Source organism: Schistocerca cancellata, chromosome 8, assembly GCF_023864275.1.
Source record: "Schistocerca cancellata isolate TAMUIC-IGC-003103 chromosome 8, iqSchCanc2.1, whole genome shotgun sequence".
NCBI classification, from domain to species: domain Eukaryota; kingdom Metazoa; phylum Arthropoda; class Insecta; order Orthoptera; family Acrididae; genus Schistocerca; species Schistocerca cancellata.
In genome coordinates, this window is record NC_064633.1 from 595,793,454 (window position 1) to 595,819,774 (window position 26,321).

Consider the following 26,321-nt stretch of genomic DNA (forward strand, 5'->3'; position numbering starts at 1 on the left):
GTTATAAAATATCCGTAATGGATAAGCATAATCTTCTTTGTTTGCAAATAGTGTAGGTTCACATGTGATGCATTACGACAGAGAAAGGAGCCTGTGACTAGGTGAGGTATTCTGATTTACTTGTTTAATGTCAACAATTACTTTTAGGTTTGGTTCCAACCAGAAACCTCCCAAAAGCCATGTTGTGCAATAGTGTTTTGTTTCTCCGCTAGACGATGCCACAGATTATCCCGAAGTCGTAAGACTACACACACACATCGTATTAACACATACCAATCAGGCTGATGGTGAAGGTTTAAACCTCTGAAAGGCATTGTAGGTATAAATAAACAGTGAAAGTTAACAGTAAACTTGTTTCATTCGATGGTAAGGAGCTCTTGTGGTAGGGTGTTCCATTATTCAACCAACACAGTTCAGTTTTGATGGGTCGTTGGTGCATGTGGACGTGGTGCAATACATCTCCCAACGCATCCCGCATGGGCTCGGTTTGAGTTAAGTCAGTGGAACAGGTAGGCCCGTCCACTCGCCGATTGTCCTCACGTTGGAAGAGTTCCTCCACCTGCGGTCTCGCATTGTCGTCCATAAAAATGAATTCATGTCCGAATGCACTCCTGAAGCGACACACATAGTGTGGAAGTATAGTCTCACAATAAAGTTGACAGGTGGGCGTTCTAAGATTTGGAAGTTGTACGCCCAGGAAACTGCCGTCCCAGACCACAACACGTGGACCACCAAACCAATCATATTCTACAATGTTGTTCGGTACATTAACTATTCCCACCTCTCGTCATATGATGGTGCATGCATCATTGTCGAACATGACTGGTTTGGTGGCCCGGGTGTTATGATGTGGGTAACGAGAGAACTAGGGATGCAGGTACCGGAATGCTTAATGCACACTGTAACATTGTTTAACATGACCGTTTTGGTGGTCCAGGTGTTATGGTGTGGTGAGGCATTTTCTTGGGCGTACTTGCCTCCAAATCTCTGAACACGTTTCAGTTGTGGCTCAGCGTTATTGTGAGAGTCTACTCCTTCCCCACGTGCCTCTTTTCAGGGGCCGTCCCCGAAGTCATTTTTATACAAGACACTGCTCGATCGCATCGAACTGCGCAGATGGAAGAATGCTTGGAACCAGAGGACTGGCCAGCTCCTTCCCACAATCTAAATCCCACCGAGCTCGTGTGGGATGTGTCGGGGGACCTACAGCAACACTTTCACATGCACCAAATACCGCCCAGTAGTTGTCAACCGCGATGGAAAGGCAACTAAACGCCCTTTCATAAGAGCCGCTTCTCAAGCTTGTGGTCATCATGGGAGCATTTCGCAAAAAATGTATTGCCGTTCGTCGTGATCGCACACCCTATTAATAAACATTTACCGCTTTTTGTAATGTCCTGAGGAGCGTCTTATATCGTGGCGGGTTAAGTGTAGCTATTGATTCTGACTGAAAGTATCATTTCTATTCGTCCCATTGCGAATTTCAGTTTTATTCCACATTGTACTGTAGCAGTTCTTTCTACAGGCTGACAATTAATGAATTATATGAAATAAAATCGTCATAACTTCTGAACGATTTGCGTTAGGACGTTCAAACAGCACGGTAGGCTGCGGAGCGTGAATGGAATTTGTGTGCGCCGTATGGTTTGGTTTAGCGATGAAGCCCACTTTCATTTCGACGGCTTCGTCAGTAAGCAAAACTGGCGCATTTGGAGGAGTGATAATCCGCATTTCGCGATCGAGAAGTCTCTCCACCCTCAACGAATAACTCTGTGCTATATAATCACGGAATAATTGGTGCGGTATCCCTTGATATCACGGTGGTTACCGAACGGTACGAGATGGTTTTGGGACATGATTTAATACCCACTACCCAAAGTAACTCCGATTTCGACAAGATGTGGTTAACGTAAGAAGGAGCACGATCCCATCGAAGCAGGAGAGTGTTTGATGTCCTGGAGGAACATTTTCGAGACGGCTTTCTGCCTCTGGCGTACCCAGGGTCTACTGGCATGGTCCTCGACTGGCCGCCACATTTTCCGGATCTGAACACCTACGACTGCTTTTTATGGGGCTATTCTAAAGACAAGGTGTACAGCAATAGCCCCAGAACCATTGCTGAGATGAAAACAGCCATTCATGAGATCATCGACAGCATAGATGTTCCGACACATCAACGGATCATGCAGAATTTTCCTATTCGTCTGCGCCACATCATAGCCAACGATGGCAGGTACATCGAACATGTCATAACCTAAATGCAAATACCTATAGTGACGTGAATCTTCAGGTTTTGGCGGCGCAAAGACTGTTCCATTAAGTTTCGGGTGTGCAGCCGCAAGAAATCTCCTTCTTCTTCTAATATTTCGGCTGTAAAACGTTCAGCCATCTTCAGAATGAGCCGCAAGACTGCCGCTCCAGTGCTTGCTTCGTCCCTTTATATTGTTGTACCGCGCGGTACAGCAGTATAAAGGGACGAAGCAAGCACTGGAGCGGCAGTCTTGCGGCTCATTCTGAAGATGGCTGAACGTTTTACAGCCGAAATATTAGAAGAAGAAGGAGATTTCTTGCGGCTGCACACCCGAAACTTAATGGAACAATCTATACTGACGTTTACATGTTAAAGCGTGCGCACACCGTAGTTGGTAAATAATTTACGTTTCTTTTTCACATAGTTCAATAATTGTCTCCCTGTAGATATCGTCAAAGTTTCATCACTTTACCTTACTTGGCAGTGACACATCATGCAGGGGTTACTTTCGTCCTTACGTTGCGTACACCAGTGTACGTAAACACTCACAAGGAATTAGTAAGCACTACTCAACACAAGGTGTTGTTCGCTGCTCTGAAGCACGTAAGGAAACGAACAACGAAAAATTATGAAAACGTCCGAATACTGAACGCCTATTTCGTGGCTTCATGTCTTCTATCCTTAGGTGATATTCCACTCATCAATAGTCCTGCACTTTACTAAGCATTACCTTTCCCGCTTATGGAAGTAGTAACGTACAGCCTTGACAATGGGAAGCTAACAGTTAGCCTAATACTCCGATACCATTGCGAAACCATCACAAACATCGATATTGATCCTGGATAAGGCAAAGAAAAGGTATCCCACTCCATTACATATTTTTTCGCGAAGAAATCTATTTATATTGTGAAGCAGCCACCTATCACTGATCACCTTATCACCAGATATCATGTAGGTCTTATTCCATTAAACCATCCTTCAAGGCTTTAAATGCCGTACCTTTCCATCAAGCCCTCCAAGGCTTTAAATGCCGTACCTACTGTTATGTTAACAGATGAGAAATATCATACCATGCTCCTTCAAAGTGGTAAATTTTCCATATCGTATCCCGCAACGCTATTGATCAGAAACAAGTGTTTGACTGGCTGTTCTTTTGTGGGTCATTCGTATGTCAGACATGTGGTACACCACCGCTTCACCTACAACTGCAGTCCAGTAACGAACCTTTCCAGACTGGAAATAATAATACTACACCCATGCTCCACAATGAAGAACAAACCGAAGCAAAAGCAACTCTGTCTATTCCAGGAAGTCTCTGACGTAAGCCACAGAATTCAGTAGGACCAGTCTCACCATAAAGGAGCGGAAACCAGCACTCGCCTACGCACAACGGCCTGTAAACGCGAGCTACAGTTCCAGCTCTGCCCAGTGTATGAAGGATAATCCGATTAATGCGCGAGTACTGCGCAGCTGTGTCTATTATTCTGTCTGTACTGCGTTCGCCCGTGGAGCTGACAAGCCCTCCGATACCGCATGCAGGAGTGCGCCAGCTGTTAAGCTGAGGCGGACACGAAGCGGCACTTTCGCAGACATCGACTGTGTCCATATCAGACACAATGAATTTCCTGGTCTGAATCGACATTTAGCATCGTCAAAATGAGGAACTAAAACGAACCATTGAAATCCAGTATTCTTTGTAACAAGAGATAGATATCCACGTGCGTCGCATTCGTCGTCACCAACTCACAACTATACTGTCACTCTGCGAGAGCTCATTTTGCTAGGTTTCGGACGAGCAAACCAATGGGGTGCTCGCCCAGGTACTATCAATAGCAATACTCTGTGACTGGGCAAGCAAACAACCTACAACGTTCCTGTCTCCACTACATCTAACGATCTTTTCTTTTTTTGGATCATTAGTGTTCTGTCTGGTTTGATGCGGCCCGCCACGAATTCCTCCCCTGTGCTAACCTCTTCATCTCAGAGTAGCACTTGCAACCTACGTCCTGAATTATCTGCTTGATATATTCCAACCTCTGTCTTCCTGTACAACTTTTGCCCTTTATAGCTCCCTATTAGTACCATTCCCTGATGTCTTAACAGATGTCTTATCACCCTGTCCCTTCGCCTTGTAAGGGTTTTCCACATATTCCTTTCCTCTCCGATTCTGCGCAGAACCTAGTCATTCCTTATCTTATCACTGCACCTAATTTTCAACATTCGTCTGTAGCACAGGTGTCAAATGCTTTGATTCTCTTCTGTTCCGGTTTCCCCATAGTTCATGTTTAACTACCATACGGTGCTGTACGCCAGACATATGTTATCGGAAATTTCTTCCTCAAATTAAGGCCTATGTTTGATACTGGTAGACTTCTCTTTGTCAGGAATGCCCTTTTTTCCAATGCTAGTTTGCTCGGTTCAGCGCTGTGTAATGTTTTTTTTCCAGTAAAATTCCCAAATACAATAACACGAGAGAGTTTAATTTTGTCACTGTACTTCGGCGAAAAGTACACTCCTGGAAATTGAAATAAGAACACCGTGAATTCATTGTCCCAGGAAGGGGAAACTTTATTGACACATTCCTGGGGTCAGATACATCACATGATCACACTGACAGAACCACAGGCACATAGACACAGGCAACAGAGCATGCACAATGTCGGCACTAGTACAGTGTATATCCACCTTTCGCAGCAATGCAGGCTGCTATTCTCCCATGGAGACGATCGTAGAGATGCTGGATGTAGTCCTGTGGAACGGCTTGCCATGCCATTTCCACCTGGCGCCTCAGTTGGACCAGCGTTCGTGCTGGACGTGCAGACCGCGTGAGACGACGCTTCATCCAGTCCCAAACATGCTCAACGGGGGACAGATCTGGAGATCTTGCTGGCCAGGGTAGTTGACTTACACCTTCTAGAGCACGTTGGGTGGCACGGGATACATGCGGACGTGCATTGTCATGTTGGAACAGCAAGTTCCCTTGCCGGTCTAGGAATGGTAGAACGATGGGTTCGATGACGGTTTGGATGTACCGTGCACTATTCAGTGTCCCCTCGACGATCACCAGTGGTGTACGGCCAGTGTAGGAGATCGCTCCCCACACCATGATGCCGGGTGTTGGCCCTGTGTGCCTCGGTCGTATGCAGTCCTGATTGTGGCGCTCACCTGCACGGCGCCAAACACGCATACGACCATCATTGGCACCAAGGCAGAAGCGACTCTTATCGCTGAAGACGACACGTCTCCATTCGTCCCTCCATTCACGCCTGTCGCGACACCACTGGAGGCGGGCTGCACGATGTTGGGGCGTGAGCGGAAGACGGCCTAACGGTGTGCGGGACCGTAGCCCAGCTTCATGGAGACGCTTGCGAATGGTCCTCGCCGATACCCCAGGAGCAACAGTGTCCCTAATTTGCTGGGAAGTGGCGGTGCGGTCCCCTACGGCACTGCGTAGGATCCTACGGTCTTGGCGTGCATCCGTGCGTCGCTGCGGTCCGGTCCCAGGTCGACGGGCACGTGCACCTTCCGCCGACCACTGGCGACAACATCGATGTACTGTGGAGACCTCACGCCCCACGTGTTGAGCAATTCGGCGGTACGTCCACCCGGCCTCCCGCATGCCCACTATACGCCCTCGCTCAAAGTCCGTCAACTGCACATACGGTTCACGTCCACGCTGTCGCGGCATGCTACCAGTGTTAAAGACTGCGATGGAGGTCCGTATGCCACGGCAAACTGGCTGACACTGACGGCGGCGGTGCACAAATGCTGCGCAGCTAGCGCCATTCGACGGCCAACACCGCGGTTCCTGGTGTGTCCGCTGTGCCATGCGTGTGATCATTGCTTGTACAGCCCTCTCGCAGTGTCCGGAGCAAGTATGGTGGGTCTGACACACCGGTGTCAATGTGTTCTTTTTTCCATTTCCAGGAGTGTATTAGTAGAGATAATTAAAGACACAGAGATGTCTAAGAACACTGATTTTCTACATCCTAATAAAGAAAGAATATCTTTGTGTTTTGTGTACATAAATCGAATAATACCTGTTTGAGCTTATTATTCTCTTGGATGTGGTTCATATTAAACGTGTCACATGTAATATTACATTAAATATCAATCTATCTGAGCGTTGATAGTTTCGTGATAATGATTCCAAACTTACGTATAAGGAAATACGAATGAGAAAATCAGTTGAATAATTCTAAATCTGGCAATCTTTAAAACGGAATCGATTCGTTTCGAATAAAAATTTTGAGGAACCTTTGGATCCAGTTTATTCACTATCGTCTTTAATGTTGAACCTGAGGAATTAAGAAGCGAAGTCAGAATATTACACTAAAGGATATTTTCATGCCAGGAATACCGTTCAGTAATCACGCAATCGAGCAATTAATAAATGGATCTATTCCATAAGGATTGTGAGCCTAGTTGACATCTTCTGATTGCATAAAGCTACATGAAAACCGCACCGATATTTACAGGCAGTAATAACCACTACAGATATTTCACTTGGACTTATAGTGAAGACAAAGATCAATTTAAGTTTTTTGATGTAGTTAGCTTAACAATTCTATCGTAACTTTCGATTAACGAAGGGTGGTAACTACTTATTCAAAACAGCAACAGACATTATTAATGGACGGCCGGAGTGGCCAAGTGGTTCTAGGTTCTACAGTCTGGAACCACATGACCACTACGGTCACAGGTTCGAATCCTGCCTTGGGCACGGATGTGTGTGATGTCCTTAGGTTAGTTAGGTTTAAGTAGTTCTATGTTCTAGGGGACTGATGATCTCGAAAGTTAAGTCCCATAGTGCTCAGAGCCGTTTGAACCATTATTAATAGAGCTGAATTTTGGTCCAAATAACAATTAAGCATTGACGTCGCTTAGCACAGTAGTTAGTGAAATATTTGTATAGGTTTATGAAACACACGTAAAATCAGATTGATTAAAGGAACGAAATAAGGTATTGTATTCCGATGGATAATTATGTGCTGTAAAGCATTGTTTTAAATTAAGTTTGTAGGTTTATTACAAAGAGAAATATAAGAAACACATGCGGAAAGGTGGACATACAATTGTAATGGATTTACCGCAAATATTGAAATAAATCGATGGACAGAGCAGAGAAAAGCAAGGGAAGTTACAAATGAAAGCTATGGACGATAAATAATCTCACGGTTTGTAACACATGTATCACAGTATCAATAATTGGCAATGATCGCAAAAGTTACTAAAATTCGTTAAAAGATCAAATTAAGTCATTGTGCTGCTCACTCGCATATTACTGTACACTGAGGTGTCAGTACTCATGGAATACCACTTAATATCGTGTCGGACGTCCTTTGGCCCAACACAGTGCAGCAACTCGACAAGTAGTTGGCGACCCCTGCAGAAAAAATGAGCCGTGCTGCCTCTCCAGCCGTCCATAATAGTGAAAGTGTTGCCTCTGCAGGATTTTGTGCACGAACCGACCTCTCGATTATGTCCCATAAATGTCCAATGGGACTCATGTTGGCAGGTCTGGGTGGTGAAATCATTCACTCGTGTTGTCCAGAATGCTCATCAAATCAACAGTGAACGACTGTGGCAGGTAACGAGGCACACTGTCCTCCTTAATCGTTATTTGGGAACATCCAGTCTATGACCAGCTGCAGATAGTCTCGAGTTACCCGAACGTAACCATTTACAGTGAGTGATTGGTTCAGTTCGACCAGAGGACCCTGTAACTTATGCGTAGGGCACACGTTACTCTTTAAAGCCTGTACTATGGTAAGTGAGTGGGGTTTACCTTACGAGACAGGATTTTTGTATTGATATTGACCGCGTGTACCTGAATGGTGGCTAATCAGACTTACACCCACTCTGTAATAACAATGATACGTCAAACAAGTCCGAAATGCAACTACACGTCAGGATGGACAAGAAACAACAACATAGAAGATGCTACCAATTTGTTAATAATACAGTCGCCAGCCTAATTAGGCATTAAGTGAGTTTCTTCCCTGTACAAGTTGGCAGATATTCGTGCAAAGCAACAAGTAGTAACACTGCATAATGGTAAATTTTAGAACCAGAAATTCTATTGAACTGATAATTTCACTTTCTGTACTGATGTGGATAAACCATAAATACACAACACAATACTATAATGTATACTACCAAATTTTGTACTGTCTATTGATCTGATTAAAATCGGGCATAGGTTACCCTAGAAATAGTAATTTCGAGCCACAAACAAATTGTCAATTATAATGAAGATAAAACACTGATAAATATTGACTTTTATGTTGACTTTAACTTTTACTGGTCAAACCACTTTAGGACACTTAAGAATTCAAATGAATAAACAAAAAAAGGGGGGGTACCTTGAAACTGTTGTGATCACTGTATTAAGAAAATTTATTACTGAATTTATTATGCGCTCAAGATTTCCAGTATGTGAGTTACTACTCTTTTTATCTTATTCCCTACTCATTTAAATACCTTTATATTTGTCTAGAAATAGTTAAACTTTATTACTAAATCAATACCAAAGTTATCTTCCAACTTTGTCAGACCTTCGTTATTCGTTTACTGGTTCATTAACAAAACAGTTCTTTAAACACCATTCTTACATAGTTAGGTCTGCAAGTAATTATTATTAACACAAAATTTAATTATTCACTTTGGGACACTCGGATTGCACAACTTTTGGAAAGGAATCTATCTAGGTTAGCTGTGTGGATAATTAAATGATAGGACAGTTCTGGTAAAATTTAAGATGTTATTGAACAGTATGGAACCAAAATTAACACTGGTCCATACGAATACAGTACTCAAAGTTTCAACCTGTTTGTATCGATGCGGCGGTTGGCGGGCAGCGAGATGGCGAGGCACAGAGCACACATACAACCACAGCTATGGCTCTTGATGTATCGGCACTTTATTTCTTCATAGCGTCGCCATACATTTCCATTTAGTGCCTATGGAATTTTGCCATGCTGTATGGGCGTTGGAACGGCATACCCGAGGCTCAATGAAACCACGTCTTCCAGGAGAGCCTCCTCGATCCAGAACGTGTTGCTCAGACCAATGCCCAACTCCGACTACTACTGCTGAGCCCGTTGTGCCGTGCAGCGCCCGTGCGCATTTTCCCGCGCTCGCCTGCCATCCACCTTTTACCGCTCCCTTACAGACAGGGTATTCACCCGAGGTTTTGCATTCTACATATCCTAACACATTGCCTACGTATGGACCAGTCACACAGTCACAATTTTAAACATGTTACAACAGTTTCAACATTTGTTACAATTCAATTGTATTACAATATTGCTTGACATTTGACATAAACATTAATATTCATATTGAGATTTGTTTACAGTTTTCTTAACACAATAACATGAAACAAAAAAGAAATGAAATAAGAACATCGATTACACTAATTTATCGAAAAATCAGAAGGAAAAAATTTACTAATATGTACAATAGTACAGCGTCGTTGTTGTTACAACCCAAACCATGCAAACACAGTGCACATCATTATGGAACCACCACCAGCTTGCACGGTGCGTTGTTGACAACCCGAGTCGATCGCTTCGTGGGTTGTGCGCCACAATCGAGCCCTGCCATCAGCTCTTACCAACTGAAATAGGGATTCATCTGCCCAGGCTACTGTTTTCCAGTCGCCTAGGTTCCAACCGGTATGGTCACGAGCAGTGGAGAAGCGCCGGATACTATGTTGTCCCCTTAGCAAAGCCACTCGTGTCGATTGTCTGCTGCCACAGCCCATTAACGCCAATTTTCGCCTCACTGTCATAACGGATATGTTCGTTGTACGTCCAACATTGATTTATGATGTTATTTCACGCAGTGTTGCTTGTCTGTTAGCACTGTCACCTCTACGCGAACGCCGCTGCTGTCGGACGTCAAGCGGAGGCTGTCGACCACTGCGTTGTCCCGGCACACGCTTGATGCTGTGAACGTCAGAATACTGCATTTCTGAAACAGAATGTCCGAAGTGTCTAGTTTCAACAACCATTCCGCGTAAAAAGTCTGTTAACTCCCGTCGTGCCCGCAGCTCGTGGTCGTGCGGTAGCGTTCTCGCTTCCCACGCCCGGGTTCCCGGCTTCGATTCCCGGCGGGGTCAGGGATTTTCTCTGCCTCGTGATGGCTGGGTGTTGTGTGATGTCCTTAGGTTAGTTGGGTTTAAGTAGTTCTAAGTTCTAGGGGACTGATGACCATAGATGTTAAGTCCCATAGTGCTCAGAGCCATTTGAACCATTTTGAACTCCCGTCGTGCGGCAATAACCACGTCGGAAAACTTTTCGCATCAATCACCAGAGTACAAATGAGAGATCCTTCGACGCATTGCCCTTCTATACCTTGCGTACGCGAGACTTCCGCCATCTGTATATGTGCGCCGGCCGGTGTGGCCGAGCGGTTCTAGGCGCTACAATCTGGAACCGCGCGACCGCTACGGTCGCAGGTTCGAATCCTGCCTCGGGCATGGATATGTGTGATGTCCGTAGGTTAGTTAGGTTTACGTAGTTGTAAGTATTACGGGACTGATGACCTCAGAAGTTAAGTCCCATAGTGCTCAGAGCCATTTGAAACATATTCTACTACTTTCGTCACCTCATTGTGATGTCCCAATGCGTTCACCTAGAAACCTGCTACGTCCGAAATACAAATATCCTGAATAGCTTTGTCCCAGCTCAACGACCGTCAGATCTCACCAAGTTTAAGGCCGAGATAATACCGACAAAAGACTGCAAAGCCGAGATGCCTTCTGCCTGCTTACTCCAGTCAAGACAACTACTTTTCCTAGGCCAACCCATTAGGAACAAACCTCTCTGCATTTATCTGCATGAATTGTTCATATTTAAGAGACATATTCATAAAACTATGAATATTTACAACTTCTCCCATATCTAAGTTATTTTCTTATATTTGTTCTGTGATGAACTTACAGTAAATTGTCAAGTGCGTGTCTGCATTCTATTAGGCAATGCTATACAGTGTGACCCAATGTACGTTCCATAATTCATTTCTTTTTGAGTCATCAATTTTTTGGCTGGCTTGATGCAGCCCGCATTGAATTCCTCTCGTGTGCCACAGTTTTCAGCTCAGAGTAGCAGTCGCAACCTACATCCTCAACTATTTTGAGAATGTATGCAAATCTCTGTCGTCCCCTACAGGCTATTCCTCTAGTGCTCGTAGGTTGAGCAGTAGGGGGCGAAAGACTACATCCCTGTCTTACACCCTTGTCATTTCGTGCACTTCTTTCTTGGTTTTCCACTCTTATTGATCTCCCTTGGTTTCTTAGTCAGATGGCCTGAAGAATACAACGGTGTAGTTGCTTATTTTGTGCTTTTAAAATTTACAAAATTGTTAGGTAACATTTACAAAAATGTCATTTTTAAAATTTGTAAATGCTCGACCAAGCCGGTGGCATAATAAGTTCACTCAATAAAGAACAAAAACTTCCGTGTGGGAAATAATTGGTGTGGTAAGAAATTCTCGTACAGTAGTAGGGGGAATACCATGAACAGCGTACTAGATATTCTGACCTGTGAGGGAGGAGTGTGGGAGAAGGGGTGCATTTGAAGGTCACTTTTGTACGCTTTTCTTGAATAACTACGGACCGTTGGAAAACATATCCCAGTATAAATTTGGCTACGTTAAATTTCTTACCTAAACCTCATGTTCATTCTTTTATGTACGAATAATAGTTCGCTTTTAGCGAGCGAGAGAACATGCAAATCTCGCACTTGGTTTTTGAAGGCCAGAAATAACATTGAGGGATGCATATAACAACACGGCAGTGGCAGCTGAGTTACCTTGTAGACAGTCGTTTTTCTTTCGATTTGTTTGCGAGTGGAACAGGAAAGGAGGTGACTAGTAGTGGTAAGGGCACCCTGAAGATCTGAGAATATGATGTAGAATTTTGCAGGAAAGCGTCTCTAATTTTGTGGGTCCGCTCCTTTACGCTTCTGCCCTGTCGTCTGCCCTTTTCTCCGATCGCTTGGAACTTTGCGCTGGGCATGTTCGCTATAAATTCAAGATAAGTAAGCGGCCAATATCGTTGAGTACTCTTTGTAAAACGGAACTGGCGAACATCCGGATCATGCGACTTACTTTTTTCAGCTCTTTCAGTTCTTCCCCTACGATAGTCATGTCTATTATCATGTCATCCATAATGGAGTATGACGACCGTTCAGTTTATCGTACAATTTGTAATACTCTTACGCCGTCGCCAAGGTAGCCCCTGCGGGCCGGCAACACATCTAACACCGCACAGCATCGAGGTTGTCTACAGCCCAAGGCGTAACCAATGGCAAACATCGGCTGTTTTGGAAACAGACATTCCGCTTACTACTTCCTGCAGGGGGAGTTCGAGATGGCCTGCAGGAAGTATTATTACACCAATATCTGATTGGCTGGCCAATACTATTAAAAGGCTAGAACCAGCACCTGACGTCCCTATCACCTCTCTGATGTTTTTTCCATCCCAGATGATCCCCACTTTGATTATTCACTCTTTCCTGATGTCATGGACCATACGAATAGCTCTGTTCCTCCCCTTGCTCCTAGCTTCCAGTACTTGGGCCACACACCACCATCTGAACTTAACACTCCCATCACTACACAGGACATCAGCCTCACACACCACACTAAACGCAACACTGCTCCCAGCCATGACTGCGTTACCTACTGCCACCTCAAACACTGCCCTCCCTCCTTGCTTTCAATCCTTGCCGCCCTCTACAATGTCATCCTTGCCACTGGCTTCTATCCCGACCTGTGGAAAACCTCCTGTATCCTGATGTTCTCCAAACCCAACAAGCCTCCATCTGATGCCTCTTCCTATCGTCCTATCTGTCTCACATCGGTGTTCAGCAAGCTCTTGGAAATTATCCTTTCCTGGCGCATCCATCACCACCTCCGCCAAAACCACCTCCTCCCAAACACCCAATGTGGCTTTCGACCTTCCTTCTCTGCTGATGACCAACTCCTCCGCCTCACTCATCTCCTATCCCTCCAGGTTAACTCCCATCGCTCTGCCATTTTGGTCTCCCTTGACCTCGAAAAGGCCTACGACCGTGTCTGGTATCCCGGTCTCCTGTTTAAACTCCAAACCTACGCCCTTCCTATCAACTACATCCATCTGGTGGCCTCCTTCCTCCCCCACCACCCTTCCTATGTTACCATCCATAATACCAATTCCCACACCTTCTACCCCTCTGCAGGTGTGCCCCAGGGCTCTGTCCTCTCCCCTCTCCTCTACCTCCTGTACACGGCAGATATACCCCAAGATATACCCCAACCCCCCCTCCAGTACACCTCTTGCAATATGCTGATGACACCGCATTCCTCGCCCTCGCTCCTACCCTCCAACGGTCCCAACGCCTTCTCCAGAATCACCTTGACCTTATTGCTGCATGGTGTAACCAGTGGCTCCTGACACTCAACCCTTCCAAGACCCAGGCAATTACCGTAGGTCGTACCACTCGCTCTTTCCGTCTCCTGGATATCTCCGTTACTGTCTGCGCTCGTCCTGTCTGCCTCACCCCCACCCTCACCTACCTTGGCCTCACCGTTGACCGTCACCTCACCTGGATCCCTCATGACCACTCCATCCAATCCAAAGCCCACAACCGCCTCTGACTCCTCAAACTCCTCTCTGGCCGGACATGGGGGTTGCACCCCTCTACCATCCTCCACACCTACAAATCCTTAATCCGTCCCATCCTCTGTTATGCCAGTCCTGCCTGGATATCTCCCCCCCCCAAATTCTATAAGTCCCTCCAGATCCTTGAGCGTCATGCACTCCGCCTCGCCTTCCGTATATGCCTCCCGTCCCCCACGCGGATCCTCTATGATCTCATTCCTTTCCCCCATCTGCTCCTATTCCTTGAACATATCCCCATCCTCTACACCTCCCGCCGTCTTGAACCCCCTCACCCCCTGGTTGCTCCTCTCCTCTCCAATCCCCGCTCCCTGCCACGTCTTCACCATTGTGTCGCCCCTACCCTCCATCTCTACACCCTACATCTACATTCCCAAGGTGGCTTCCATCAACTCCCCCTCCTGGACGATGCTCTCTCTCCCTCCATTTATCCCTCCTATCAACTCTGATCCTCACTCCCCCTCCTTTCCTCTGTCCTTTCCCTTGGCTCCCTCTTCCCCCCTTCCATCCTGTTTTCTCCCCACTAAACCTCTCCCTACCTCCCTTCTCCCCCCCAAGTTCTTTTGTATTCCCCTCCTCTGCCTACCCCACTCCCTATCGCGTCTGCCCAGCGTCCGCCACCCCTCTTATGGGTCCTCTTCCTCCGTCAGCTCCTTTCACGGCTCCCCCGCTTTTTTATTTTCCCATCATCTGTCCAGTTTCCCCCCACTTGCTTTCGGCTGTGGTATGTCACATTTGCCAACTTTTTAGTGCAGTGTTCCAGTGACTGTTCAGTGTTGTTCATCTTACCGTGTTGCGAACAGAAACCGTGCTGTCGCTGGGTGTGAATTTTATGTCTTTTGCGAACAGAAACCAGACTGTCGCCGTGTATTTTTAATTGTCTGTCTATTGTTTTACCTGTCTGCTTTGTATGTATTTTCTTAGCGTCATCATCCCTCTGTTCTTTGTTTTATGTTCCACGATTACTTTTCGCCATGTTACGCTTTAAGTCTCCGATTTTATCGCCTGTTTTTATTATTTATTCTCTTCATCTTTCTAACAAAGTCTGTAGGCTGAAGAGCGGCATACTAAGCTGCTGCCAGCCCGCTCCCTTCGGGGGGAATTGAAATTCAATAAAGGAAAAAAAAAAAACACTGGACGTCCATTCGAGGGTTGGATTCCCTCATTTCCTCATCGAGGACTCGCACTGCCTGGGCTACTCTCAGGCTGTATCTCCGACGTGGAAGAGCCCCTAACGTGCCTGCCGTGTTGTTGCCCGTCTGCACGCAGTCATTGCTGCCCGTTCCCGTGCCCGTGCCCGCCGCCGCCGCCTGGTTGTCGCCTCTCGGTGCTAGCCGCCGCCGCGGCCGCCGCCGTCTCTCGGTGTTCACTGCTTATAATGTTGCTGCCGCCGCCGCCTGCCGCTGACACCGTCTCCCTGTGCTCACCGCCACCCAATGCTCGTCGCGACCCCCCCGTTTTCATTCCCTTTGTACTTCAGCGTCTCCTGTCGCACGTGGGGACTAACTGCAATCATGGACACCCCAACTACCACCATCATATACACCTTCCCTTCACCTGCCCCCGCTGTCACACCATGGAGTGCATCCTCTGGGGTTAACCCGTCTCATCCACCTCCCCTACTCACAGTTTTATCCCAATCTATCTCCTCCCCATCACTGTATCCCCACCTCATCAGCCTCAACCGCCTCGTCGTCCGCCGACCCTCACCGCCGTCATTACAAAACTCAGCCCTGTGGTCATGAAATTATTCCCAGTGTATTCTGTTATATATTAAATGTAAAAAAACATTAAAAATCATGTATTATTATTCATGAGACTGCTGCCATCTTGTGGTACTCTTCCGTATTGTTCTATTAGCCCCTCTGATATCCGGCAGTATGTAGCTGGCAGCCAACCCAAACACATGCCACACTTGTGTGACTCTGTATTGTCATCAGGACATAGTTATATTTATTTTAATGTTGTACTCTCTTTTCTTCATAAGATAAAGTTTTCTTAGACATATATAGACATATACCGGAATATATATATGAAGTGGGATAGCTTAGGCAACGATAATATAAATTTTTATTTCAAATTCGCAGTGAGTTACGATGGTACAAAAAGACAGGTGCAGTTTCCCGCACAGCATGATTCCATAACCTGTACACTAAGATTACGTCAAAAAGAACTTAAGTAAAATCTTTTAATTTGCTATTACAGCTACAGCAAGTGTAATATTTTTGCAGCTCTTTTAAACTTGCAGATCTGAAGATGGCAGCTTATCACTGAAACTAATAACGCAGGGTAGCAGCATGCTACCAAGGCAATAAAGACGTCATATTTGAAATTTTCTTTACATTACAACCACTTACGGCTGATGAGATCTGGCAATAGATTCAGTGCCTAGTGCAAGGGAGGCCTGGATGGACGGAAATCAGCTCCAGCGATTTGCTTTTACCCCCTGCCGCCACCGGCTCTTATCCAGCTGGCGTCCCTTTTGAACTCTGTAATGAGGACTTGGAGCTTCCCCGCAGTATCGAAGCACGCGGAGATGTTGATTTTGGCCATCCTCAAGCCTGGAAAAGATGCCAGATCCCTGCTAACATATCGATCGATCACCTTACGCGTGTTCGAGCGCCTCTTCTTGCGACGCCTGCTCGAGGATGTGGAAATCGAAAACTTTGTACCAGATGTCCAGTCTTGATTCCGGATAGGACATTCTACAACCCACGAGGAGCTGCACTAGGTGGAGGATGTAATGGAGACCTGAGAGGTGTCTGGAGTCTAACTGGTCGATCTCACCAGAGTCTTACACTACATTTGACATGTGGGACTACTGTGTAGGTAGCTAACATGTGGAGTCACAACAGCAGGTGAGAGAATACTGCGTGACTACTTGGATGGAGGTACCATCTGCGTGGTCGCTGCCGATTAACTGTCAACAAGTTGCCCGTCACCGCCGGCGTTGTACTTCAACGGTCGGTGCTTGGCCCAAACCTATATACACGGTACGCTTACATTAATAAGACGTCATATATCCAATACGTGTCACCAACACATACAAATACAGGGTTCTTACAAATGATTGAAGCGATTTTACAGCTCTACAATAACTTTATTGTTTGAGATATTTTCACAATGCTTTGCACACACATACAAAAACTCAAAAAGTTTTTTTAGGCATTCACAAATGTTCGATATGTGCCCCTTTAGTGATTCGGCAGACATCAAGCCGATAGTCAAGTTCCTCCCACACTCGGCGCGGCATGTCCCCAACAATGAGTTCGAAAGCATCGTTGATGCGAGCTCGCAGTTCTGGCACGTTTCTTGGTAGAGGAGGTTTAAACACTGAATCTTTCACATAACCCCACAGAAAGAAATCGCATGGGGTTAAGTCGGGAGAGCGTGTAGGCCATGACATGAATTGCTGATCATGATCTCCTCCACGACCGATCCATCGGTTTTCCAATGTCCTGTTTAAGAAATGCCGAACATCATGATGGAAGGGCGGTGGAGCACCATCCTGTTGAAATATGAAGTCGGCGCTGTCGGTCTCCAGTTGTGACATGAGCCAATTTTCCAGCATGTCCAGATACACGTGTCCTGTAACGTTTTTTTCGCAGAAGAAAAAGGGGCCGTAAACTTTAAACCGTGAGATTGCACAAAACACGTTAACTTTTGGTGAATTGCGAATTTGCTGCACGAATGCGTGAGGATTCTCTACCGCCCAGATTCGCACATTGTGTCTGTTCACTTCACCATTAAGAAAAAATGTCGCTTTATCACTGAAAACAAGTTTCGCACTGAACGCATCCTCTCCCATGAGCTGTTGAAACCTCGCCGAAAATTCAAAGCGTTTTATTTTGTCATCGGGTGTCAGGGCTTGTAGCAATTGTAAACGGTAAGGCTTCTGCTTCAGCCTTTTCCGTAAGATTTTCCAAACCGTCGGCTGTGGTACGTATAGCTCCCTGCTTGCTTTATTCGTCGACTTCCGCGGGCTACGCGTGAAACTTTCCCGCACGCGTTCAACCGTTTCTTCGCTCACTGCAGGCCGACCCGTTGATTTCCCCTTACACAGGCATCCAGAAGCTTTAAAGTGCGCATACCATCGCCGAATGGAGTTAGCAGTTGGTGGATCTTGGTTGAACTTTGTCCTGAAGTGTCGTTGCACTGTTATGACTGACTGATGTGAGTGCATTTCAAGCACGACATACGTTTTCTCGGCTCCTGTCGCCATTTTGTCTCACTGCGCTCTCGAGCGCTCTAGCGGCAGAAACCTGAAGTGCGGCTTCAGCCGAACAAAACTTTATGAGTTTTTCTACGTATCTGTAGTGTGTCGCGACCATATGTCAATGAATGGAGCTACAGTGAATTTATGAAACCGCGTCAATCGTTTGTAATAGCCCTGTAGGTGGGAGTGCCCTTGGACGACTCAGAAATCTGTATCCAATTCTCAACTCTGAGCCTACATGTCCACTCACCCCAGTCTTGATATTGGCAAGTGTCTCATACGACGTGTCGTGGAGTATGCAGTAGTTTGACGCTGATATCTGCATCCAATGGCTGCAACAACTACAGAACAGGTCTCTGTAACTGGTTCTCCCGCCGTCCTCGGCACTATCCATGGCGGGAGCTGCACGCAATGGCTGATGTACCGCAACCGAAAGGACAATCACAAGAAGCTATAACGAAGTTCTACCAATATTTTTCCTAGCTCTGCAAATACACATACCAGAAATCTCGGGAACAGAGGCAAGTACAAACTCATTCTACGATGGGACTAAAATGACGCGATACTTTAGAAAGTAATAACAAAAAAATCAATAAGTGACATAAAGTAAAGCAAACCCGCGTCTTAGATAGCAGCGATAGAGTCCGACTAAATTTGCTTCAAATAGTGGCAGTGATACGTAAGAAAGAGAGATAAAATCACTTAAGGAGATCGCAGGCTAAGCAGGAAGTGTTAAGACTTCATTTGGAACTGGAAGTCCAGAGTGTCCAGCGCTGAAGCTTGCGATGACGGCTCCTCTTCATTTGGAACGGGTTGTTCGCAAGGTGACTGGCATATGAGCGGCGCGGGCAACTGCAAACGGCGGAAAAAGGTCCGCGTAGCTGAAATTTTCCTTGGTATAAATCTGGGGACATGGAATACTGTCAAGTAGTACGTTTGAGGAACTGCAGAGTTTTCTGGTGTTAACTAGGTGTCTCTAACTCTGAACAGGAGACCAGTTAGCAAACTTTATATGTTTCGTAAGGGAGTGTAGCGTTGCGGTAGTCAGTTAGAGCTTGGGCTCTGAACGTTAACAGGAATTACATTAATTTGTTTATTTTATTTATTTATTTATTCTACCTCGTCTGATTCTGGTCGGCAAGTCCTCTCTTACATCGGACCAGTGTCTCACACATACATTACCTTTTTACATCACAGTTACCCAAGAAATAACAGTTTTAACATGACAAATAGTATTAAAATAATTAGAATGTCTATAGTGACAATTGAGTAAGTAACACCGATTACGATCCAATAAAATTAACAGTTGAAGTGCTTGCACTACTACTGCTGCTGTAACTAATGGCGATAACAGTAATAATAATAATAATAACAATAATAATAACAACAATAATAATAATGGCAATAACAACAAAAATTATACTGGCAGATATGAAAATAATTCATGAGTGCACGGAATAGATGCTTTCTGATATAGCGAATTATATGGAAACGAAATTTAAGGAGGCTGCATTAACTATGAATACTGGGAAATGAGGAGGTCTGGTTGGAAAGAGGAATGTATAGGGGTTACGGGTGCGTTCAGGAATGTAAACCTTAATGTTGCTTTGGTAGGTATGTCATTACCTGAAACTTCCTGGCAGATTAAAACTGTGTGCCCGACCGAGACTCGAACTCGGGACCTTTGCCTTTCGCGGGCAAGTGCTCTACCATCTGAGCTACCGAAGCACGGCTCACGCCCGGTACTCAAAGCTTTACTTCTGCCAGTACCTCGTCTCCTACCTTCCAAACTTTACAGAAGCTCTCCTGCGAAACAGGTGGGTCATCAAAGATGCAGACCCACTGAAGTCTTTGTAGAGATAATGGTACTGGTGGGTCATCAAAGATGCAGACCCACTGTAGTCCTTGTGGAGATGGCCACCAGAGGTGCAGACCCACTGCAGTCCTTGTAGAAATAATGTTACTGGTGAGTCAGCAAAGGTGTAGACGCACTGTAGTCCTTGTAGAAATAATGGTATTGGTGGGTCATCAAAGATGCAGCACAGCCAGTGATTTTCCTACAGAGAGCGCTACGTGGCGGCGGCGTTACCAATATAAGAACCTAAACAGCCTACTTACAAGATGTTCATATAAAGTATGTGCACGCTGTTGTTTGTAACTTACGTTTCCTTTCATATATTTCAATAACTGTCACGCTGTTAAGTCGATCCCACGTTTTTATTAGAAGGCCTAATTAATTCGTTTTAACATACATGGCACATCATCGTAATTTCCTAATCTAATGCCCTGGTATGAGTTACCACCATTGGACTTCACTCCATTCATTATATTCTACTTTTTTTTTCCTTTCTTCTTTTTGAAACTTTGGCCTTTCTGTTTAACTGATCTTCCATGCTAGCGGCGGGGACGAAAGATGGTTTAAACCAGAGCAGCGAAACGCCGCTCTCACTGCTAGAACCGCCGTGGGCGCGTTTTGCGGCCGAATGAAGTTTCGACAGTAGGTCCTCGAAGGGCAGTAGCCCGCCAGCGAGGTAGCACGGCTTCCGTACCAGGAGGTCTTATGGAATTTTTCCAACAGCCCCTGTCGCCTATATACACACACGTGCCACTGGCGGATTCTTCATATCAGGAGACGCACGCTGGGTCAACAGGCAGCAGATGTGTTTACTCGCGCACCATGCGCGGCTGCGGGTAGGTGTGGGGTGGAGGGATTGTGGGGGACCCGCCGTCTGGGCAACACCGCTGCCGTTTCAATTCGCTGCAGCCGCAAGCAAACAGCAGCAGTCAGTCATTCGTGGTTTACTCCTCCGGCAGGGTAACTGAAACTGGTGTTGCACACCTCTGAAACCGTTGCACAAAACGTAGAACTGTGCTAGAGGTCTCTGAAGCTTTTTAATGTAAAAAAATCCTAATTGCAATGATATTACAGGGCGACACAGAGAAACCAGTATCTAAATAATCAGCGCAATTTGAGAAGTGATAAAAAGTCCATTAAATTGTATTACTAAGACTTCCTGTACCAAACTGCTTACTTATTGTCTTCACACTCCGGCAGGTTTTAGTAATATGCCCTGCGGAAAGTTTTGTACATTACTGTCTTTTGGATACGGGCATACATGACATCCTTTACGATTTGAAGAGATGTACTGCTCAGTTGACGATGTGGATGTCTTCTCAATATATGGTTATAAGAAAACTGGGTACTAAACAGACACCGATTTGGATCTCTGTAATTAATACTTTCTCTACAATGACTGCTTCACAGCGGAACAGTGAGAGATCGTTCAGTGTTTTTTGTCTTGAAATCTTACGATTAAATTTAGCCACACCTGATCGCTGTCTGATGCAGTGTGGCATGCCAGAGGCGCAGACGCCACTGTCATGTCTGTCTTGAGACAGAATATGCGTCACGTACCTGATCGAAGGAATCCCATTTTAATCTATGCTGCTATACAGGTGATCCATATTAACGTTTAAAGGTCACCGAAGTGACGTAGATGTTGCTGTGTCCAGTAATTTAGCATAAGACAGAAGAGGCCGCAAATGTCGAGGAGTAACCAAAAAGTGGATGACAAATGTGTAACACGCGACGTCACCACGTGATTTACTCGGCCACGAGTGCAGTGGATGAGCCTGTCGAACTTTGGCACGTGGTTATCCCTACCCAGGCGAAGTATTCTGATCGGTGTTGTTCTGGGCCTAAACTGGTTGGGCTTAGGATTCGGGTCTTGCGGCAGGCAGACGGTGTTCTTTTGCATTGCGTTAGACAGTAAGGTGTTTACGCTGATGTAGGATTCGTTATTTTATTGTGCCCCAACAAAATGAGTATAAGCTTCCGAACTGTGTCGTTACCAGTAAATGGCCTTTGTTTTCTTTACCATATAATATTGGTAAACAAAATAAAGGAAACCGAAATTGAAACAGCTTTTGCTTGGTTACATCTGGTTCCTGCTATGTGATATTTGAGCTTCCCTGATGCTATCTCTCCAGTGCCTTCTTGGCTTGCCAGGTGATCACCTACTATGCCTCACTAATTCCAGTAACCCCAAAGACCATCGCAGTCATTTACTCGGACAACGTGTCCCGCCTCCAAGCTGTTTACTTGTTATTAAGCCTACGATATTTAGTCGTTTCTACAATCCCTCTAGCTCGGCTGCACCGTATCTGCTAATTTTCTGTGGCCATGCTCGGGAGTTTAATACTCTCTTTCTAAGTGATTTCTCTTCAAATAACTTTAATAGTGTTATTTTGTTGCATTTGTCTCAATAACGAGTACCAGCTTCGGTCATATTTTGAACATCTGCAGATCACTGCAGTAGCAGATCATTGTAGTCGGAGCTCTCCGTGCGGTGTACAGCTTCCGTAACTGGCTTGTGTAGCCTAAGCAGCGCAGAGGAAAGAACTCTGATGGGTTGCTATCGAATTACGAGAGAAATATGAGCCATTCCAAGGTTTAGCGAAAGTTGCTCCTCCTATGTAACTGCCACGAATGCAACAGGGAATATGGACAATGATAGTCGTACTAACAGTACCCTCCTCCACACACCGTGAGGTAGTTTGTTGATCATGGTTGCAGACCAAAAAGGTACAATATTCAGGACGGTTGTTTGCTAGCACCTTTTGCTGATAATTCACATAACTGAACATTATACAGACCAGGTTAGGTGATACGATAGTGGGACACTGGACTTGTGTTCCGGGGGACGAACACGTCCTGTAATACAAAATTAGGTCTCGGTGATTTCATTAAATCGTTGCAAGGTGGTTTCTTCGAAAACACACGGCCCACTTCCTTCCCCATTCTTTCCCCAATTCGAGATTGTCGATGCATTTCTACTGACGTCGCCTACATAGGACATTAAAATCTAATCTTCCTTCCTTTGTGAACACCTTTTACTTGATCATAAGAACTGCAGTAAATAGTACCTGTGTACTTCCTCTAAAGCAACTCAACAGCTCTGCCGGCCGGAGTGGCCGTGCGGTTCTAGGCGCTACAGTCTGGAACTGAGCTACCGCTACGGTCGCAGGTTCGAATCCTGCCTCGGGCTTGGATGTGTTTGGTGTCCTTGGAAGGGTTAGGTTTAATTAGTTCTAAGTTCTAGGCGACTGATGGCCTCAGAAGTTAAGTCGCACAGTGCTCAGAGCCATTTGAACCATCAACAGCTCTCGCAAGTAAAGCTCTGGGGTTAAAATATTATCTTTGGTTTTTTACATTATTTACGCTAGGATGACAAACTGCCTGTTGGCTTCGCTCTTGGGTCAGTCGAAGTTACGCCAGCACAAGTGGCTGGAAGTGTCAAAGCGTCACCTTTCGTTGCTGATGGTGGACTGGAGTTCGCAGTCATATTATACATTATGACCATCTACTTAATAGCCAGAATCTCCACCTTTTGCAGGAATAACAGCATCGACAAATTCTGGCATGGACGCAGTGAGGCCTTGGTAGATCGCTTCAGGGTATTGCCACCACATCTGCACACACAGGTCACCTAATTGCCATTACTTCCAGGGGAGAGGGGTTGATGAACGCCGACGCCATTCTCAATCACATCTCAGATGTGTTCTATCGGGTTCAGATCCGGCGTGTTGAGGAGGCCAGCACGTCAGTTGGACCTCGCTGCCGCGCGGGCTAGCCGCGAGGTCTTGATTGTCTTGCCACGGTCTGGGCGGCTGACCCCGTCGAACGTTCGAGTCCTCCCTCGGGCTTAGGTGTGTGTGTTGTCCTTAGCGTAAGTTAGTTTAAGTTAGGTTAAGTAGTCTGTAGGCTTAGGGACCGACGCCCTCAGCAGTTTGGTCCCTTAAGAATGCACACATATGTGTACATTTTTTAGGACCTGACCACTGTGATCCTCGAACCATTCCATCACACTCCTGGCCTTGTGATATGGCGCATTATCTTTCCAAAAATTACCGTTACCATCGGGAAAGATAATCGTCATGAACGAGTGTATGTGGTCTGCAACTGAAAACAAACCCTGTCCTTTACTTGTGTTACCCCACTATGTCTTTGTGTGCCCTTGGGTATTTGTGTTCTTCCTGTCTTTATGTGCTTATCTGATGAGAGTTGCATTGTAGAATTTTTCTAATACTATGTTATTTACTTTGTAAAGATGTTTAGACATTATTTATCTGTTCTGTTTTAATGCTAATGTGTGAAGTTGATGTTTCGAAAGTTACTCTGATCTTTTATGTATGTACTCATGTCATAATTCCTGTAACATTGATGTATAATATTTCGATTCTTTTGTAAAGCCTGTACTACAAATGTTATCTGTATTGTTATGTTCTTTAATGATGTATTTTGTACCTTTGTAATTGTATTCCTATGTTATAAAATTGTAATTGACACCAGTTAATCATATTATTAATTTGTAAGTTCCATTTCACTGCACATGTTTCTGTTGGTCATAGTATATGGACAATATGTGAGAAGTAGGGACTGTTAGTGTTTGCACGTGTGTTAATAATTCAGCAAGGGACTGGATAACAGCATTACTGGTTCTAAGGACAATTCCAAAAACGTTGTGAGTGCACAAGTGGTGGTTATGGACTTGCTATATTGTCCGCAAGACTCTTCGATGGTGATTGTGCACCTGCACAGTCACAGCAGATGGCTGTTGGCCATCTCTACAAGGACTGCAGTGGGTCTACACCTTTGATGATCCATCAATACCATTATTTCTACAAGGACTGCAGTGGGTCTGCACCTTTGGTGGCCCACCAATACCATACTCTCTACCAAGACTATAGTGGGTCTGCTCTGTGATGACCTACCTACCAATGTTCTTCAAAACGTCGAATGACTCTGCTGTGGGTTTCCTCTGTTGTGGCCCATTACCTGTCTGCATGTCGAGAGTCAGCACAGTCTTTCTGTTGGAAGGATAACACTACTTCTTCAAGACTGCATTGAAATCCACTACTTCCGTGTGCATTGTCTTTTACTGCTCAGACTTTGAGAAAAAAAAACCTGCAATTTTACTGTGATGAATGATCAGGACTGTCTTTATGGACTGTGAGAAAATTTTAGCTTTTGACCAAAATTGTATCAATAAGTGTGTGCAATGATTCCTTTTTTATTGTAATTGTGAAAAAATTGTAACAAATATGTAATGGCCAGTGTCCAAAACAATTTGTAAAATTTTTTGTGCAGAGCATTGGGGGCTATGTAAGTAGGTTGCTTAGGTTTTTACATTGGTAACGCCACGTAGCGCTCTGTATGAAAATCACTGGCCGTGCTGTGTGCAGTCTGTGGCTAGTTTGCATTGTTGTCTGCCATTGTAGTGTTGGGCAACTGGATGTGAACAGCGCGTAGCGTTGCGCAGTTGGAGGTGAGCCGCCAGCAGTGGTGGATGTGGGGAGAGAAACGGTGGAGTTTTGAAATTTGTAAGAGTGGATGTCATGAACTGCTATGTATATTACGATTTTTCAACACAATTAAGGTAAATACATTGTTTGTTGTCTATTAAAATCTTTCATTTGCTAACAACGCCTATCAGTTGTTAGTGCCTTCGGTAGCTGGAATCTTTTATTTACCTGGCAGTAGTGTCGCTCGCTGTATTGCAGTAGTTCGAGTAACGAAGATTTTTGTGAGGTAAGTGATTTGTGAAAGGTATAGGTTAATGTTAGTCAAGGCCATTCTTTTGTGGGGATTTTTGAGAGTCTGATTGCATTGCGCTAAAAATTCTGTGTGTCAGTTTAAGCACAGTTATGTATAATTTTTCTAAAGGGACGTTTCACACCCACTGTACGATAGTCCTCGGCCATCATACTGCCTTGTGCGAGCCCCACTGGAATCATTGATGCCCACGTGAAGTCTCCCCAGGGCATAACGGTGCCGCCGCCCGCTTGTCTCCGTCCGTCAACTGGCTGTTCCCCTGGGAGACGACGGATTTGCGGGAATTTATCAGACGATGCAAGTGCTCTGCCACCGCGCCAACGTTCAGTGTTGATGGTCACGTGCCCACTTCAGTTGTAGTTGCCGATGTCGTGGTGTTAACATTGGCACGTGGATGGGTCTGAGCTGACAAGGCCCGTCGTTAATAGTGTTCGGTGCACTGTGTCTTAAGACACACTTCTGCTCTGCCCAGCATTAAAGTCTGATGTTGGTTCCGCCACAGGTCATCACCTGTCCTGTTTTACCAGTCTGCCCGACATACGACGTCCGACATCTATAACGAGGGGCGGCC